This window comes from Sturnus vulgaris, chromosome 3, assembly GCF_052056855.1.
Source record: "Sturnus vulgaris isolate bStuVul1 chromosome 3, bStuVul1.hap1, whole genome shotgun sequence".
NCBI classification, from domain to species: domain Eukaryota; kingdom Metazoa; phylum Chordata; class Aves; order Passeriformes; family Sturnidae; genus Sturnus; species Sturnus vulgaris.
This window is the reverse complement of record NC_142245.1, coordinates 84321450-84339831: the sequence shown is the minus strand read 5'-3', so window position 1 is coordinate 84339831 and position 18382 is coordinate 84321450. Positions and strand designations below refer to the sequence as shown.

General features: G+C 40.4%; 1 protein-coding gene across 3 annotated transcripts in view; it reads right to left on the bottom strand.

Moving 5' to 3' along the window:
- Positions 1 to 18382, bottom strand: part of FILIP1 (filamin A interacting protein 1) — a 102531-nt gene that overhangs the window by 65941 nt on the left and 18208 nt on the right. The window contains exon 2 of one of the 3 annotated variants that reach the window (XM_014870208.2): positions 7793 to 7931. The exons of the other annotated variants lie outside the window; for them this stretch is intronic. The gene's annotated coding sequence lies outside the window, so the exon portion shown is untranslated. The remainder of the gene's footprint in view (positions 1 to 7792; positions 7932 to 18382) is intronic. 3 annotated transcript variants of the gene reach the window in all.

Below are 18382 nucleotides of genomic sequence, written 5' to 3'. Positions count from 1 at the left end.
GAGGAAACACAGTCACCACTAAGGCAGATTTATACCACTTTAACTCCATTTTCTTAATTCCAAGGTAAACTCTTCTCTAGCTAAATTATGGCACAGATTTACAAAGAACAGAGTTTATGCTGGTATAATTCCATTAATTTTGTCATTTTCAGGAAAACTTGTGGTTTCATCTGGAATACTTTTATGTGAGTAATGCATGCTGACCAACTAAGGAGTAACATAGACTTGTTTCACAAAGATTCATGTTTCCCAGGCTTCATCTGGAAAAACATCTTGGATGCATGAGGCATGAGGAATGATAAGCTATTAGATCATCACTGAGTCAAAAAAATAAACTTTTATATATCACCCTACCCATGTTTTGATTACTGTGCTTCCCAGCTGCCAGAAAGTACAAACAGGAGCCACAGAGGAGACAGTTGAAGTGGCTGACACCACTAGACAAACATGCCACAAGGTCTGATGAGGGCTGAGACATTTATTCTCTGGAGTGGCCATGTGGCTGAAAGGGACTATCCAGGTTCCAGGAGGGTGGCAGCAGTGGCAGCAGCCTGCAATGCAGCCTTTCTAGCCCATTTCAGCTGAGCTGGGAGACGTGGACAAATCATCCCTCTTCCCAGCCCACTGGGGTGTCCCATGCCTGGGAATGCCTCTAATTTGAAGGAAAATTAATCTTTGGAGGAAAGTAATGCTGCTGCTTTCTGGGGCTTTGCAGCCAGCTGATGAAGGCTGTCTTGAGACACAGCCACTCTCAGAGGGCTGGATTGAGCACTGTGCCCTATCATGGTTCCTCACATACTGTTTTACAGCTTTCTGCTCTTTTGAGCTAATCCATTTCAAATCAAACTATGAACTTCACATGAAGACAACACTAGCAGTGTCACCATTAGTTCCAGTCCAAACCTCCAAAGCATTTGTTTTATCACCTGACAGCCAGAACGTGCCTGGAAAATGGTGAGAGAGGTGATGCAGATTAGCTGGCCTACCAAAGATTTTTCACTCCTGCAGTTGGGAAATCTCTGGTGTTAGGTAAGCATTGGTCACTTCTTTTTGTTGGCAGCATAGAACCAAGCTGATAAGCTACAAGGTGGAATACACTGTGGACTTAGGAAGAACACTCTAGTACCTCTAGTAAGTGTTTTCTAAAGACCACTGCTCCTATAACAATGCACTGTCTCCTGCCAAGAAGGCAGAAAACCTCTGAAAGCAGCAGTACACTGAAGCAGGTTGAAAATCATGACAGGCTTGTTTACCTTGTTTGTATCCTTACTATGACCAACTAAAATACCTAAAATATCGCAGAGGGACTATAGTACGGAAACTAAAGTAATTCATTGAGCCTTGCAAGCCTGCTTTAACTTAGGAATGAACCATGAGGCAAATAGCAAATACAATTAAGAAATGAGGAAGCCCTTAGCTTTCTACAAAATAATACTTTTTATTTCGAAATTAACTTGTATTGTTAACAAGTATGAGATGAGACAAAAAGATTAATGTCCTAAAAGCAAACTCTAAGCTTTGAGTAGAGGTAACATTTTGCTGTCTCTTTCTGACCTGACGTGGATCTTGAATCTGTCTTCTTTTCAGTAGCCATAGTTTGCACAGATCTGATTTTGCTGAAACCAGTAAACTATAGCTACATTTTACATGTGACTAATTTATCTTTCTTTTGTTTAAAAAAAATGCAAAAAATAATCACAATGTAGATAGCCTTACAGATTTTACAGTGACGGGAATAAATATTAAACAGAGGACCTGTATCTTCTACAAATATAGTCTCCAAGAGACAACAGTGTAAAAAAAAAGCCATCTGTAGCATCTCAAATTTCAACTGTCAACCAAAGCAGGGAGCAAGTTCCAAATCTCTGTCAGTGACTCCTTTGTAGGAAGTTTCAGTTGTTGATAGACACAGAGTACCAGCTTGCACATGAATGCCTTGTCATCTGGTGAGATGTGAATTTAACCCCCTCCATTAGACTGGGCTGCCTTCCACCTCTCAAAAGGTTCCTCCTCTGTGAAGTTTAATTGGTTTCAAAACAAGGAGTTAAAAATAATCTCTGATACTAAACCTGCCCTTGGGTTTCACTATCAATTTTGGTGGTTTTACAATAATATATTTCCCATTGGGAAAAAACAAGAAAAGAATTCTCTGGCTACATGTATACTGGAGATTAACCATGCCCAGGACTCCTCTCTGTGAGGCCAGCTGTCCTGGAAAATACTTCAGGCTCTTAAGCCCTCTTAGCATCCATAACATGTTGGCTGCATCCACAGTGCCCACTGGGAATTGCTCCTAGCCCATGCTGGCTCCTGAATCATGCTCTCAGTTGGGTTGGGAGGCTGTTAAGTGGCCTGGCCAGAAGTGTGCCAAGGACCACTCCAAGAGTTTAGCATCAGTACAGACATTCACCTTCCAGTATCTGTGCTCGTGCCCCGTCACTGTTTAATTTACAACCTTTCCTTTCCACAGCCTTTACAAACAAAGGAAATGGAAAACTAATCAGCCATGCTAAGGGAAAGTGCAACTCACCATAAATACACAGTCTGGAGAGAGAAAATAAGCAGTGGGTGGTGGGAAAACAGAAAAAAAATCTGAATTTTTCAAGTTAGGTCAAGGCATGCAGAACTCTAGTACTTTTTCTAGAGGCATATTTTTAAGCTGCTACTGAGGGGTATTTTGGTGATAGAGAGGTTCAGCAGCAGTCAGGAAGAGACAGGGAAGCTGAAGCACAGAGAGAGGTTGTACAACATCCCTACTTCACACCAAGCTTATCCTGGCTTTTGCTGGGCTTGGTGGCACAAACTTTGAGCTTTTCTGCTTGGTGTCACTGATAAGGGGACCAGTACTGTGAGGCTCCAGAGTGGCCCTTGCATTATTCAAAGCCCTGGCCTTCACTTGTCATTGCTGTTTGCAGAGGTAAAAGGAAAGGAGAGTCTTACTTCATTCCTGGCAGTGCCAGCCCAGTGACTGTCATCATTTCCCAGTAATCCTGCAGGCTTTCCACTGACTTCAGAGCTTGTGGCAAAGAAAGTAAAGAAGTAAATGTCAGCCTAAATGATTTAAATAATACCAGAGTCTCACGCTGACAGGGAGCAGCACAAAAACCTGCAGATACCTCACCTGGGCATTGAGAATGTCCTCAGCCACTTTAGTAGCTTTCATTTTTAGAAACTGTATTTGCATGTCTCTTCTAATGTCATGGTTTCAAAATCCCAAGACAACAATTTCTTCACTTGAAAAGAATGAAGTTAAAGAGTTATCCTGCATGTACAGGTTGAGCTGGCTTTGATGGGGTTTTTTAATAGCCTTTTAATGTTAATCTGCTTAAATCTTCACCTGGCTTTTTAATTCAGAGCAAAAATTCAGGCTAAGCTGAAAATACAGCATAGTTACTTCGAGTAAGGAAGGAAAGTAGAAGGAAAAAGTAAATAAATATTTCTGCATGGGCTTGGTCTTGCATTAGCCCTACTAAAATTACCTGCTGCCAGATTCTTTAGTGCCTGTGACATCTTAAAATCTAATTTCAGCAGGGATAAAAAAAAGTTAAATGCGTTTGTCTAGTTGCAACTAGGCAAACACCCTACCTTTCTTAACTTCATTTAAAGGGTTTAATTTTCTTTATTTTCCACTAGAATAGAGAAAAACTTTCTCAGCCACTTTTCTTAGAAAGTAATTTCAGTTCAAAGCCACGGAAAGACATTAAAAAGAGATCCAACAAATGGAGTGGGTGTTTTACAAGTCTACGTGATGTTAAAGTTGTCTGCACTGGTATAAATTCGTACTGCTCAGCTTTAAGTATTCCACTTGTGTGACTTAGGTAGAAGTTTAGGTTTCATCCATAATCTGCAGTGTCTCTGAAATGGGGTCTGAGCTCTCTGTAGGCTGTTAGGACTTCAGGTCTGTCCTCCTGCTCAGTCATGCCGTTCCAGTGACCACTGCCAAAGCCCACCATGACTCCTATTTATCAGGGAAAGCATCCCCTGATTATCTTCTCATGGTGAAAGGTGCTGGGTGGAGGGTAGTGGTGTTCCAGTCTCCCTGTGAGAGGACGTGGCTGGAGGTCTCAGTTTTGCCCCTCCTAATCTCTCTAAAGAGGTTGTGCCCTTAATTTGGGCACATCAGTGAACTGACTGATAAATTGGGGCTGGATCCAGAAATGCATCATCACAAAGGCCGCTTTTGCTGATGGGTGGAGAGGCAATAGCAGGTATTTGGCACCTCGTTATCAGCATCTGACACAGTGCCACGCTTGGTGGCAAAAGTCAGGACATGACAGAGGCTGGGGGCTGTACCCGACCCTCACAGCCCTGCCGAACCAACCCTGCCAACCAATCCTGCAAACTGAGGAGCTTGTGCTGTTGGGATGGATTTTCCACAAGGCATCAGACCTCTGCTGCAGGCGCACTTGTGCCTGAGAGGGGCAGGGAACGCAGTATTTCTAATAAGAACTGAAAAGAGTCCACAGGTGACCCTTCCTGAGCTCCCTAACTGGGAAATGAGCTCATGTGATACTCCAGCTACAGCCTCTCATGCTAAATTCTTTTCTTGGGAGAAAAAGTGGGGAGAGTTTGGCTGCAATTTTACAAAACAACTAATTTAAGAAAGAGCAATAAATATGGATCTACGTTAGCTTTCTTTTAGTTAGGGAAAGTGAAACTAGAAACTAATTCTTATTAATGAAAAATCTGAAAAAATTAATAAAATTTTCAAGTTCTTATTTCATATGAGGAGCTGTTTGGCAGAAAAGCAGCGGGGATCTCTATTGCTAAAGGGAATTGGTGGGATGTCTCTACATATGAAGACATCACTGGGGCTTGGAATACAAATTTAAAAGAGTGATTTGACATTTCACAATAATGCCAAAATTTTGGTCACCATCCAAAAAAAAAAAAAAGGGAGAAAGGTGCATATACAGATGACATATTAGATGACATATTATTGGTAGATCAAGTAGAAAGCAGCATAAAAGTACATTACTAGTTTTCTTTATTTAGTGAAAAGCTGTCTGACCTTGCAGTTATGTAGTGTCTCAGAATTCCTTATTTGTTTCCCTTAAGTATTTTTCATCTGCCTTCAAGGAAATTTAGGTGACTGAGAAATTACTTTGCCACCACTCCTGTGTGGTGGCAAAGACCTGGTGGTTTTGCTGCTGGCAGCTCTGTCATGTCTTGGCTCTGCTGGAATTAAGCTGGACCAAGCTGTGATTGGGAAAAGGAAGATTAGCCAGTTTTCCTCCTTTGAGGAAGCAAATCCACCTCTTGTCGTATTAAAGGTGCTATACTTACTTATCTTAAGAAAGAAGATTTAATTCACTGTTTTACGTTTCACATTTCATTTACTGTTTTATTCCCAGTGAGAATAAACCTCACTCAAGTTTATTATAAGCCTAGTGAGAGTGTCTAAGTGGGCTTTCACTATCACTGCTTGCTGTGGTGCTGTTCACTACAGAGACCACAGATAAGAGCTTTTCCTTATCTGCATTTGTCCACATGCAGACTGCATGAATTTCAGAGGTAAGAGAGTTTTTTCAGACCTGCCTGGATGAAAGTTAGAGGGCAGCTCTCCAGAGCATCCAATAGCCAACTGGTAAGCACAGCTGTCCCAAAAGAGCAAGCTCAAACTAGACAGCTGAGCCTCCACTGTATATATACTGAAAATATCTCCCAAGGCTTTCAGAAAAGTCAGAACAAAGTCTTCATGTTGAATAAATAATTCCTTACTTTTACTGATTAAGGATATTTTATACCTTTAAACTTGAAAGACTCTGCTAAATTAAATGGGATTTGAGGAATACATACACCCTATGCTTCTATATTAAATTGTACAACTCGTTTAATCAAAGTAAATTCAAAACTATGGTATCCTACTAAATCTTTTCAATTCATCCTGTGCAGCACCATTAACTAAAAAAAAAAACCAAAACCAAAAACAACAACAAAAAAACCACCCTGCTATGAAATAGCCAGAGAATTTAGAGAAACTCTGTACAGCTGGCAGATGGCCACGAGCTCAACCTAAGGTCACTGTCATGCTTGCAAAAAATATCTTTATTCTGACTGTACTTACTGGCATTGTTATTTTTTTTTTTTGCCATCAAGAAAAACCAAAAGCCTGCATGGAAAAGTGCTCAGCAGTACATCCCAGTGCTGTAGGATGACTTGGCTGCAGCACCAGATTTCCAGAATTCACCCGGCCATACCCTGTGGAAGCAGCAAACACCAAGGATTCAACAAACTTAGGATTTGTTGAAATAAGCATGCATGTCAAAGGCTAAGGATTGCAATCAAAGAGATAGGAAAGCCTAGAAAATAAAAATGGTGGCAGGACTGGACACTCAGGGTTATGGTGCAAATGTCATAAAGTGGTTGGCGAGTCCCCTGTCCTCTGCTCAGCTAGGGTGAGACACAAGGTCTCACAAAGGATTTCTGCATGTAGCCAAACACCAAATACATGACATTGCTACTTAAGTAAGCAAGAACAAGGCTGGGGAGTTCTGGGTAAATACTTGTCACTGACTGATCTCTTATACCTTGAAGCTGCATTTCTAGAAAGGAAAATAAAAACGAAAATTGTTCTTCTTGTATATTCAAAGAGGCTGAGAAGTGCCATTATATTAGTCTTTCTTAAACCTCGGAGAAACTTTTCCAAATGTCTATAAAGGCAAATATTAAATAAATGGCTTGCTGAAATAATGGAACAGTTGTTGGTCTTCAAAACACATGCATATTTTTAAAAGAAAGAAAGAAAATACCAGGAAGGGGAGTAAATTTTTTGTTAATTGTTTTGAAATTCTTAACTAGAAACACATCATTACCAGTTTGTACTCACATCAACTTTATATCAGAGAAGAATAAAGTTTTGTTTGTGTAACATTTTTAGATAAAACAGTAACCATATAAATTTAAGAAAGCAAGTCATTTATGCCAAGTTAATGTCAATTAGCATTATGGATGACACTTTAAGGAGGATTACATGATGTATTGCAGGTTTGAAACAACTAAAAATAGAAAAGCTATACAAGCCATAAAAATTGCACAATGTACAACTTTCAGTTCCAGGAAGACTGTGTTTGCAGTCCTTGACTACAAATGGAATTGCTTTCTGACTGTTGGGATAGATCTTCTGGGGCCATAATTAGTACAGACAATTCCCAGCTTTCGAAATGACTCAGACTTTTAAAAATATGGTATGATATTGGACTTAAAGTTGTGAAATTTTTATAAAATCATTTTTGTTTGCCTTTCAGTTTCTGAGCTGTGTTCACAGTTTCAAAGTATGTTCTAGCACCTTGAGGAACTTTAAAACTGGAAGTAAAGAATGCTGTATAACCAATGTGATACTAGCAACAGGGCTTTTAAAAGAGAGGAAAAATCCCATATGAATATTGTAAGACATCCTGGAACAGGATTCCAGAGTGCCTGCTGCAGAGTTCCTCGTTACACTAAGTCCTTAACTCAGGACGCTTATTTTTTAACTCATTATGCTAAAAAATTTCAGAGAAAATCATGTGCATTGACAATGTCCTTGGGAATCATCAACAGTCCCCGAGGGCTTTAACAACTCTGCAATTCAGATGAGCCTTTCAAAAACTCTTGGTTTTCATGTTCACATTTTCTTGTTTTGAAATAAGTGATTTTGGTTACCTCCTGGAGCTGACATCTGCAGAAAGCTCATGTATTGCTTTCCAGCCATGCTATTATTGCAACAGCACCTCCTGAATGTTATTTATTCAGGAGTGTGGCTCCAGCTGGGAGCTGTGTCAGCAGAGCAGCTCGTGGTGTGCAGTAATACCTGTGTCCAGGGATGCTCCCAGGGCAGGGGCTTGACTAGAGCCTACGTCCAGAGTGGGGAGGAGGGAGTCGAGGGTAGAGGTGTCCCTGTGCCATCGCTGCCGCTCCCACCTGAGGCTGACTGGGGTCCCTGCTGCTCCCTAGAGAAGAGATAAGGCTCAGGAGCCACATGCCAGGACAAAGAGAGAAGCAGCATGTTCTGCTTGCCTGCCAGCCAGCCAGCAGGCCAGCTAGAATGCACAGCCTTCCGGAATTAAAGTGGCTTGAAAATACTTATATTTTTATTTAAAGACTCCCGTTGACTTTATCCATGTGTTTCCAAAGCCATGACGGTACACAGTGGCCTGAAGAATCCAGAATACACGAGGTGAGGCATTTGCAGGTATGATACAGTACAGCAACTAGGTAGTGAAACCTCACACTCCCTTTGCCTCCAAAGAGCTGCTACCCCAAGTCACAGCTTTCTGCTGTAATTTGGCAATCAACACCAAGAAACCCCTCCAACTCAAAAAAAGGAGCTGTAATGAGGGAAGGAAAAAGCTGGTGATGTGCTGGGTTCCTCACTGAGTAAAGCAGTTCTGCAGAATACGTGCAGAGCAATGGCACGACATGGTGACATGACAGCAGAGTTTTAGTGACACTAAACTCAGCAGTGCAGCCTGCAGAGTCCTGCCTGCTCAGTGGTAACATGGGACTCCCGTGGCTGGCTCAGCTGGCCAACCTGCAGCCCAGCAAGGTGTGCAGACTGGTTTCTCCTACAGCCCACAAGCAAACAAAGGATGGCTGGGGGCTTGGTGACAGCTCCAAATCCTGTGGAGGTATAGAAGACATGCAGGGAACTTTGCTCTGGGAGAGCTGGAAGTGCTGCTGGGGATCAGAGCCATTACATTGGACAAAGGCAGGGTCTCATGTTGATAAAATCTCATCCATGCGTTTGATTAGGTTGCATAAACAAACAGAATTAGGGATTCTCTGAATTCTGCCCTGACCCTCTTGACTGAGCAGCCGTGGTTATGGTATAAACAAAGTTTTGCAGGTCAAATTCACTCAGACACAGCTGGCATGGAAACACCAGAGCCAGTGGGTCTGGGCAATGCTGCATCCAGGCAGGCTCAGTGGCCCAGCTGGAGGGGTCACAGAGATTCTGAGGGCTGTGAGACCATGGAGGTCTTTCCTGGGCAAGGAAAACATGGTGTTCTGGGAAGCTGCAATCTTTTTAAATAAAACAGTAACAATTTTGTTCAACTCTGTAAAATGAGTGTTATTCAAATAATTTATGTAGTTCTAATAACAATATAGTCATATAAGGAACATTACCATTCAAGGAACAAAGCAGGACTATTGCAGTATCTAAATCAGTAACAGTCAGAGCAGTGTATTACCTATTTGCCTATTATTTCTTAACAAGCTGTATGTGAATTCTTGCAAAATAGTAAGTATCAACTTGGTATCTTTATTTGTATCTTTTTTCTTGCTCTTAATGGAAAGAACAAGATCTACTGGATTATGAACAATATAAGGAGAGAGACAGTAATGACATCTTAACCAGCTGTAGTTGGTGCATACATATTAAGGAAAACTTAGCTTTACACAAAGGTTGTTTTACTGATAAGTATTTTCATTATTTAGAAAATTTACTTAGAGGACTTCAATTTCTTGGAAAAGATTGAGCAATTACCCATCTATTTATTTATTTATGAATAGCAGAAAACACTTCCTACATGTGCAAGAATTCAGGTTATCACACTCTTATACCCACAAGCCCTGAATCACAGTTTTCATGACAACTTACAAGAAGCAGAATAGAGATAACTTGTATGAGGCACATGGGATTTACAGCAATTAATTCTTTGGCCTATGAAAGGTTTGTCCTTCAAAAAAATTCAGTGAAAGTTTTTCTCATTAATTTGAATGGGGAAGGATCAAGAATACTGTCTTTGAAAGTTAATATGCAACTATCTAGACCTAAAAAAAGAAAATTAGTCATATTTTTGCAATGAAGAGCTGAATTTTCAATGCAATTCACATAATATAAGAAATAAAGAAGAGTTTGCTGTCAACAAGCACATACTAATTATTAAGATACAAAAAAGGGTGGACCAAGGCTTAGTGGGTCAAATTCTGACCTTATTTGTCTTTACTCTTCTGAATTTAAAGATGTTATTATGGATTTACATCAGCCTAGATGAGAGTGAAGTCTGATGTTCTGTAAGCAAACAAAAGTGGCATCATTCATGATTTACAGAAACGTTGTTCACAGAAGACATTAGTTAAAAATAGGCCCTTAAGAGTACTTTCTTTCCACTATTTATTGTTTTAAAGTAATTTTACAAGTGTAGTAACTATACCTATGTCTTCCCAAGAAGAGACATCCTGGAACACAGATAGTACTTAAGTAATTTCCATGCTCTGATATTTGACCAAGCAGCAGGATAAGGTAGACACTTCAGAAAAGCTTTTTCTTCATTAAGCATTAAAATATCTGAAGATAATATTTGTGCCTGTAGATGCCTTTTTCATTTGAATTAAGTGAGCACACAGTAAATATAGTGATCAAAAGAAAGAGTCAAGGTGAATATCACTGTAGTAGTTAAAATATTCCCCATTATACAATAATGTGTTGTATTAAAAGTCCATGGGACTTTGCTGCTGAATTGTATACAGCTGGTATTTCACTCACAGACACCAAACAGGTGCATCAAAATACTCCTAAACCCCTGTTAGGCTAATGAAAGACAAAGCTTTGGTTGCAGACTTTCCCTCATGAGCAGCTTAAACCTAGCAGGGCTGTGATAACATCACAACCCTTTGCACAGCAGGAAGCTTCTTGGGCTGCCTTTTCCATCCCTGTTGTTGAGAGTTTTATCATGTGCACTAAACAGAATCATTTTTGTTTGTGACTCTCAGCAGAGTGATAATAAGCTATTGATTCTCTGTAGATTTGTTTTGGAGAAAGCCTCTCATCTCTCCTCGTTCACACACACATGCTCCCTCACCCAAGTGAAGGATGGATCAGGAAACGAAATGTAGCAGAAAGCTGAAGTTTTCTTTGGCAGGTTTGCCAAGAAGTCCTAATGAAAGGGGTCAGTGAAAGTCCCTATATTCCCATTGATCTACAAGCCACCATTCCCAGAACTTTCAAAGGAAAAGCCAGGGAAAGCAAAGAGCTCTCAAAGGTGCTTTTCACTCCAAGCTCCGAGCCCCAGCAGCCACACTGGGGATAGTAAAACAAAGAGCAAGCCCTGGACAGACAGTCTGGTGGGCTGCTGTGAAGGTCTGGCTGTGCACAGCTAGTCAGAATGGGACACAGAATGAAGCTGATTTTGTCGAGCACCCTACACCCCACAGCACCACTGGACAAGGCTTTGGGATGCAAGAAGGGGCACCTCCTTCCCATGACCCACAGGCCACCACGGGGCCAGGAGGCGTGTGACAGCTTCCACCATCAAATCACCTCTTTGACTATCACTCTTACCATCAGAAATGTTTGTTAGAATTACAGTTCCATTTAATTTATTTTCGGTGCCCCAAGAACCCAGGACCCCACATCAGCCCCCCTGGGGTCACCAGCCCTAGCCCCAGGATTGCCACAGCAGGGTTGGTCTCCAGCTCCACACAGCCCAGCCCTGCCCTGCCCTGCCCATCCATGGAGGCCACCAAGCTGGGCACACAGCCCATCCTGGGGTCCTCCTATCTCCAGGGACGTGCCTGATGCCATCTCCAGCTGTCTTCCTCAGGTCTCTGTTGCCCACTGGGATCCTCAGTCCTCAGAAAGCAGCCCTGACATGTTTTTCCCTAATTGTCTACTAAACTGCTTGTATTCACGGTTGGGATTCCTCTTTGTTCAAGTATTTAAAAGCTTTCCATTTTCATTGATCTTCTTATGTGCATGTAATAGCTTAAAATTGTGCTTTCCTTTTCCTACAGTATATTACAAAAAGCTCTTTTTCCCTTCTGCCACAAAGCAAGAAAATGCTAAAAAGCAAATCGGCCTGTTTATTTCTGAGAAAAGGACAGTAGAAAAACAAATGCTCTCCCAGTATCTCTCCTTTACACTAACAGAGAAATCCTGTTCTCCAGTGATCCTGATTCCAAGCACTGGATGTCAGGCTCAGCATCACTGGAAAAAAATTTCTCTCTGAAGCTCCCCTGAAACTTGATTAAACTATCAACTCAGTAAAACAGCCAAAAAAAGATTCCTGTTCCAGTCTTAACAGCTGGCAGACAGGAGTCTCCTGGAGTTTTGTAAGAAGCTATGGCACAAGAGACCAGAGGATACTGGATTTGACCAAACATCCTTTTCTCTGTGGTCCTGGGAGGTGGTGGAATCATTTGTACCCACGTTCTCTTCTGCTTTCCATTGGCTCACACCAACAGGAGCATTCTGCAGGGGTAATTCCAGGGAACCAACCCTCCAAACCCTGTAACTGAAATTTCTTAAGGGCATCATGTGAATGCATTTGTGCCTTCCCCAGGAAAGGTTCATCACATATTATATGGTGTTCATAGGAATTTTCTCAGTCAATAATTGTCAAACGTTGTCAAATAAACTTTCAAATTGCCAGATCCATTTCTCCAATGATTATTGTCACAAATCTAATGAACTATACAACGGTGGCTGAAGGTCTCAATCAAATAAAAATTTTCATTGATTTCCCAGCTTTTGATTGAAATCCTAAAACTTTTCATACTGCAATTTCAATCAATAACTAGAGGGTGAAAACCCACATTATTTCTAATGAAGATCCCCTCAGAAGATTAAAAACCTTTTCTCAACCTCCTAAATATTTGGCACAGCACTTCCTTGCAAGCCTGAAATTATTACTCTGTTTGCTATGGTTTCTTTTATTGTGCCATTATACAAGACTGTTGTACTTTGTCATTTGTAGCACATTACCTCAGACTTGTTCAGGTACAAAGATGGACTTCTGGGATGATCAGGGTAATGGAGAGCATATCACATGAGAAGACAGAATGAAGAGCTTGGCTTGTTTAACTTGGCAAAATGAAGGCTGTTAAGGGATCCAGTTGCTGTGTATAAATATATCACAGAGGCAAACATCAGGGAGATGGGAGAGCCATTTCAATTAAATGAGTGTTGGCAATGGAACCCAATGCAATAGATTGGCCAGAATTTAACCTATGCTAGAAACCAAAAACAGGTTCTCACATGGGGCAATGAGATTTGGGAACAATTTTGCAGTGGGAGAAACAGCAGCAAAACTCCTAAATGCACTCACAGTGGAACTTGGTAAGTGTATGAAGGGGATTATAAACCATGATTCCTGCAATATTATAACAATACATTTGATGGCCCATTAGATCTTGTCCAGTCCTGTGTTCCCATATAAAGCTATAGTATATCATGCAGATTCTGTACACTTCAACCATGCATGCTTCAAAACAAGAGATACCAGCATGCTTTCTATGCTTCAAGCTATTTAAAAACAAACCAAACCAAACCATCTCTAACTAAACAGTTCAGTTTAGTAAGTGTATTTGTTCAAGGTAGGGATAAAATTTAAACCATTTTCTCTCCCACAATAACAATAAATTCAATAGAACCAAAATATATTATAAAACAAGCATCTTTTATATTCAGTTGTCCACCACCAAAATTCCTAACATTATTGATAATTAGTTCTACTTGTCATCTAGAAATGTTAAAGGTTTATTAGAATTTTTTATAAATATTTTATCCATGGATTTAAAACCTTTGCAGCTGAAGTTCAACTGTTATTTATGGTATTCTGCTCTAAGCTATAAATTAATTAAGGACAAGAACATTTTTGTGCTAATGCATTTTTATGTTGGAGGGTATCCAAAAGATATAGCCAAGGGAACAGAATTATGATTGTTTCTAATTTATGTTGGTCATAGCATGGGTTGAACACATGAGAGGGAAGACTTTTTTTGAAAACAAAGTCGTCTGGTTTTGGAGATACTTCATTTTTTTCCATGCTTAAAAGGTTTCTTCTACTGAGCTTGAAGTAAAAACCCATGAACTTCTACAAAGCAGAAAATTTCTTGAGTAAAGAAAAAAAGTTTGTAAAAATCTACTTCCACCAAAAGCAGTAAAACGGTTACATAAAAATTAATCATTTATGAAAAGTTCTTCTTTCTAAATGCAAACCCACACACATGCACACAGAGAACCCCTGTGAATGGGACCAAACAATAGCCATGACAGTACTGCATTAATTTTCACTTTCTTGTAGCTCCTACTTGAAATTCTGATGAAAATACCAGTATGCTATCTTCATATAAAATATACTAGCTCAGTGAAGGCAAATTTTACTACTAATATGTCCCAACAATACTATAATATCATATCTTATGGTAATTAATAATATCAAATTCTGATTCACTCTACTCTCAACTAAGATGGCTTCATAAATCTAGATTGGAGTTTCCTGGTTTTATTAGCAGTTCACTGTCTTAGTTAGCATTAAAAATTAGTTTTAAATCTTTCTTGTGAGCATTGCTGAATTCAGCTCTCAAGATTCAGCATTAGATACTCAGGAAGAAAGGATCCAGAAGAACAGGAAACGTGTCTCCATTGTCATCAGTTAATGGATGGCTTAGGACCTGAATTACTGACTTCTAAGGTCTTTGCCTATCTTACATAGAAATTCTTCTCAAAACATTCAAAGTTTCTTAGTTTCTTACTTGAATCAAAGACAGTGAAAATCAATTTACATATGTCTACATAACTTTGCATGCTTTTCTTCATTTTAATTTTTTTTATCATATGCACATTCACTTGTATTGTGAAGGAACATCCACCCATCCATCTTCTCTAGCCTCTTGTTATTCAACATCCTTCTTCCATGCCTCTTTACACTTTTTTCTCTCAAGTAAACAATGACAGTTTCACTTTTGACTCTGACATTGCCGGTGGTTTTCGTCATAGCCTCTGTTCCTATTCCCATTTAGGCCAGGTTTGGCTGGGATAGAGGTAATCACAGTAGCTGGTATGGGGATGCATTTTGGGTCTGTGCTGGAAACAGGGCTGATAACACAGGGAGGTTTTCCTTACTGCTGAGCAGAACTTGGACAGAACCAAGTGTGGTTACTGTGCTGCAAAGAGAGAGAAAGGACAGCAACACACACGGACCTCTTTTGGGGGAAAAAGGGCAACTTTATTGTACTGACAGCCCGTATTTAAAGTGTGTTACGTGCAGCTAGGACAGGACAGTAGTTCATTGGACAATTGGGAAAAACATCCTTGGGACAGCACCTCAGGATGTATCCCACGGGAAAGACACCAGGTGTTAATCTTTATTATGAATTCCACTCTGTTTTTCACCATGTTATCACCCTGGGAGATTTCCTCCCTAACTGAAGCTGTAGTCAGCTTGTCAGCCTGGGAATGGACCTGAGAGACAGGAGAAATCCAGGCCTGAAAAGAATTTCCAAGCTGTAGTTCCCTAGCTCTCTAAATGTGTGTGTCCACAGCCAAGGCCTTTTCTGCTCCTCACCCCATCCCACCAGGAAGGAGGCTGGGAGGGGACACAGCCAGGACAGGAGAGCCCAGCTGACTACAGGGGAATCCCATACCATATGGTGTCACATTCAGTATACAAAGCTGGGGGGGAAGAAGGAAAGGGGGGGCATTTGGTGTGATGGCATTTGTCTTCTCAAGTGGCTGATACCCATGATGGTTCCTGCTTTCCTGGGGATGGCTGAACACCTGCCTGCCCATGGGATGAATTCCTGGTTTTGCTTTGCTTGCATGTGCAGCTTTCACTTTACCTGTTAAACTGTCTCTATTTCAACCCACAAATTTCCTCACTTTTACTCTTCTGATTCTCTCCCCAGTCTCACATGGGGGAGAAATTGAGTGGCTGCGTGGGGCTGAGTTGCCAGTCAGGATTAAAACATGACACTGTTTATATGACTGAGGATTTTATCAGAAGAGATATGCATTTTTCAAGTTCCTGATTTGCCTCAGCAGAACACATGACACATATATATCAAAACAGTTGTGTTTCTTCCTCAAGCTGCTACTTTTGTCTCAAGCAAAATTAGTTCTTGATTTGAACAGAAACCATCCACATGCTTTGAACTCTTTCAGAAACAAACTGGTCATGAGTAATTGAAGACTGATCCATTTTTGGAAGACTGATATTCTGAAATATTTTCTCTTACAGGGAGAAAATATCCTTGCAAATTTTAAGAGAAAACTCAATCCATGTGCAAAAGAAAAAGTTATATACTGTCTGACACTAGATTCTGGATTTACACATTATTAATTCTCAGAAATTCTAATATAATCCTCATGGACCAATTATTTTGTTCATGTTTGGTTGTCAGAAAAGAGATAGCTTCACCAAGAAATCTCCAGTCCCTGTTGTGACTGGTCAAAGTATAGTAGAAACTCTGTAAGAACTGTTTGTTTCTGTGCTTCTCTGAAATATTAGTGAGAAATGGTGTAAGGATGCTCAGAAAGTGTATGGTACTAACTCTAGGTTTAGAACCCTGGTCAACAATTTAATGTGCTTTTTTTTTTTTCATTTCCTGTGGAAGACAAATCAGTTCTCAAAGATCTCCCAGTTATCAGACGATTTCTGTTCATCATAGCAGCCAGAGAGCATTTGCCTTTGGCTTTCCTTGTTCATCCACAGCTCAGGGATGTGAGCTCTGCAGGGCTCTGGCACTGACTGCCTTCCATCCTGGTTGTGTCTGGGAAGAGAGCCAGAAAGGTGAGTGATGCTGACATCTTTCAAACCCATAGAGTTCTAGTAGAAAACTAGTCTATGCTCCTATCATATTCTGGCATCTGCTCTCTTTTGCTGATTATTGCTTTGCATGGGCTTTGAAGCAGTCTTCACCAACAAACAGAACAGGATGGTTCTTCACACACTGGGGATGGCTCTTCACATACCCAAGAGCAGAGCTACAGAACGCCTTCTCCACGAATGCAGAAGTAAACTTGACTTGGGAGGAGATGTTTTGGCAGAAATATTCACTTATGGTTGCTACCCAGATAAACCACATCAGGTTAGGGCAATCTCTTGAACTGAAAATAGATGGAGACAGAAAGAGTGCTCAAGGGAAGTTTCAAATGCTTGCCATGCACTTGCTTTCCCCTGCTGGCAGTTTCCAGCCGCTGGTTTGTGTGTTGGTTGGTTTGTTTGCTTGCCCAGAGTGGAGCACAAATGCAATCCCCAGCTGCCACTAATTATGCTGCAGAGTTCCTTGCAGCTGATTGAATTTCAGGGGTTTGCACAGAGAAGCCTTGAACCTCACTTTGGGAAAACGAGTGGTGGCTTACTACTAATTCAGTAAACTTCCCTCTCCATCTGATTGCTTATGACAAGACATGGAAGTAAAACTGAAGGACTTGATTCTCAGCTATTTTAAATCACTATGGCTTGGCTGGTACCCTTGAAAGCAGGCTCCTTTGTCCCACTGTAGGTCTGACATGAAAAACATGCTGTTATCTCAGCAAGCATGGTTTATTGAACTGCTTTGTTCAAATACAAAAGACTTCTTTTTTTAGAAGCAAAACTGTAATTCGTACCCTGCAACAACAAAAGCCAACTGTATCCTGAGCTGAGGTTCACAAAAAAATTATAATACCTCCTGGCAGGTATCTGGAGCTGACTTATGTTAGTCTTAAACCACAAAAATTTATTGCCATTACTAAGTGGTTCAAATGTGAACGCTATTCTTGCAAGACAGTAACTAATGGGCCTGCAAATAAGAACAGAGCAGCAGGGAACTGCAAAACGTTATCTCAAAAGTAGTTGCCTCACCCTTAAATGAAATCCAAAAGCAACTCTTCCCATGGACAGAAAAGAAGGGCAGAGCACATTGCTTGTTGCTGAGCATGTGAACAAATTGCATGCCATAGCTCAGATGTCACAGCACTTTTTCAATAACATTTTTAAGCTTTCGCTAATGCCTCAAGCACCTAAAATTAAAGGTGAAATATCTTGGATAGGAAGGATCTTAATCTTATGTATATTTAGATATTTATATTTACTGATGTAACAGTTGCTCCTCAGAAACTGTTCTGTTGAAATAGTGCCGGAGCTGCAAGCTTTTTAACAATGTGTATCCAAATTTTTGTAAAGCCAAAAGGACTATTTAAGATAAAAGTACTGGAAACATCAATCATGTCTTCAGAGCTACAATTTAAAAGTGTATTGAGTTGCTTCTTAATTGCAGAACAATCTTATATATGAAATCATTATGAATGTTCATGGTGCATGTCACAACTGAAATTCCATTTAAGCATATTTTTTTAATTATTTCTTCTTTCACTTAGCCATTTTGTTCCAGAATTCCTTTCTCATGGATGGGTTGGTAAAATATGCATCACTCAAAGCTCTGTAAAGAATGCAGCCTCTGCTCTGTTTTATGTCAGATTATTTCATCAGCTCCTGGAGAAGGATTTGAAAGGCATGTTGGCAGATGAAAGTCTCTTGGTTTGCTCTAAAACTGTGATTTTCAAATTTTAACAAAACATGCATTGAACACAGGGGGCTGAAAACTTATGGAAGAAAAGGGGTGATCATTTTTTTACTTCACGCTATCATTTCAGGATGGAGTTGTCTCTGAGGTTCTGCTTCACTTACAGGAG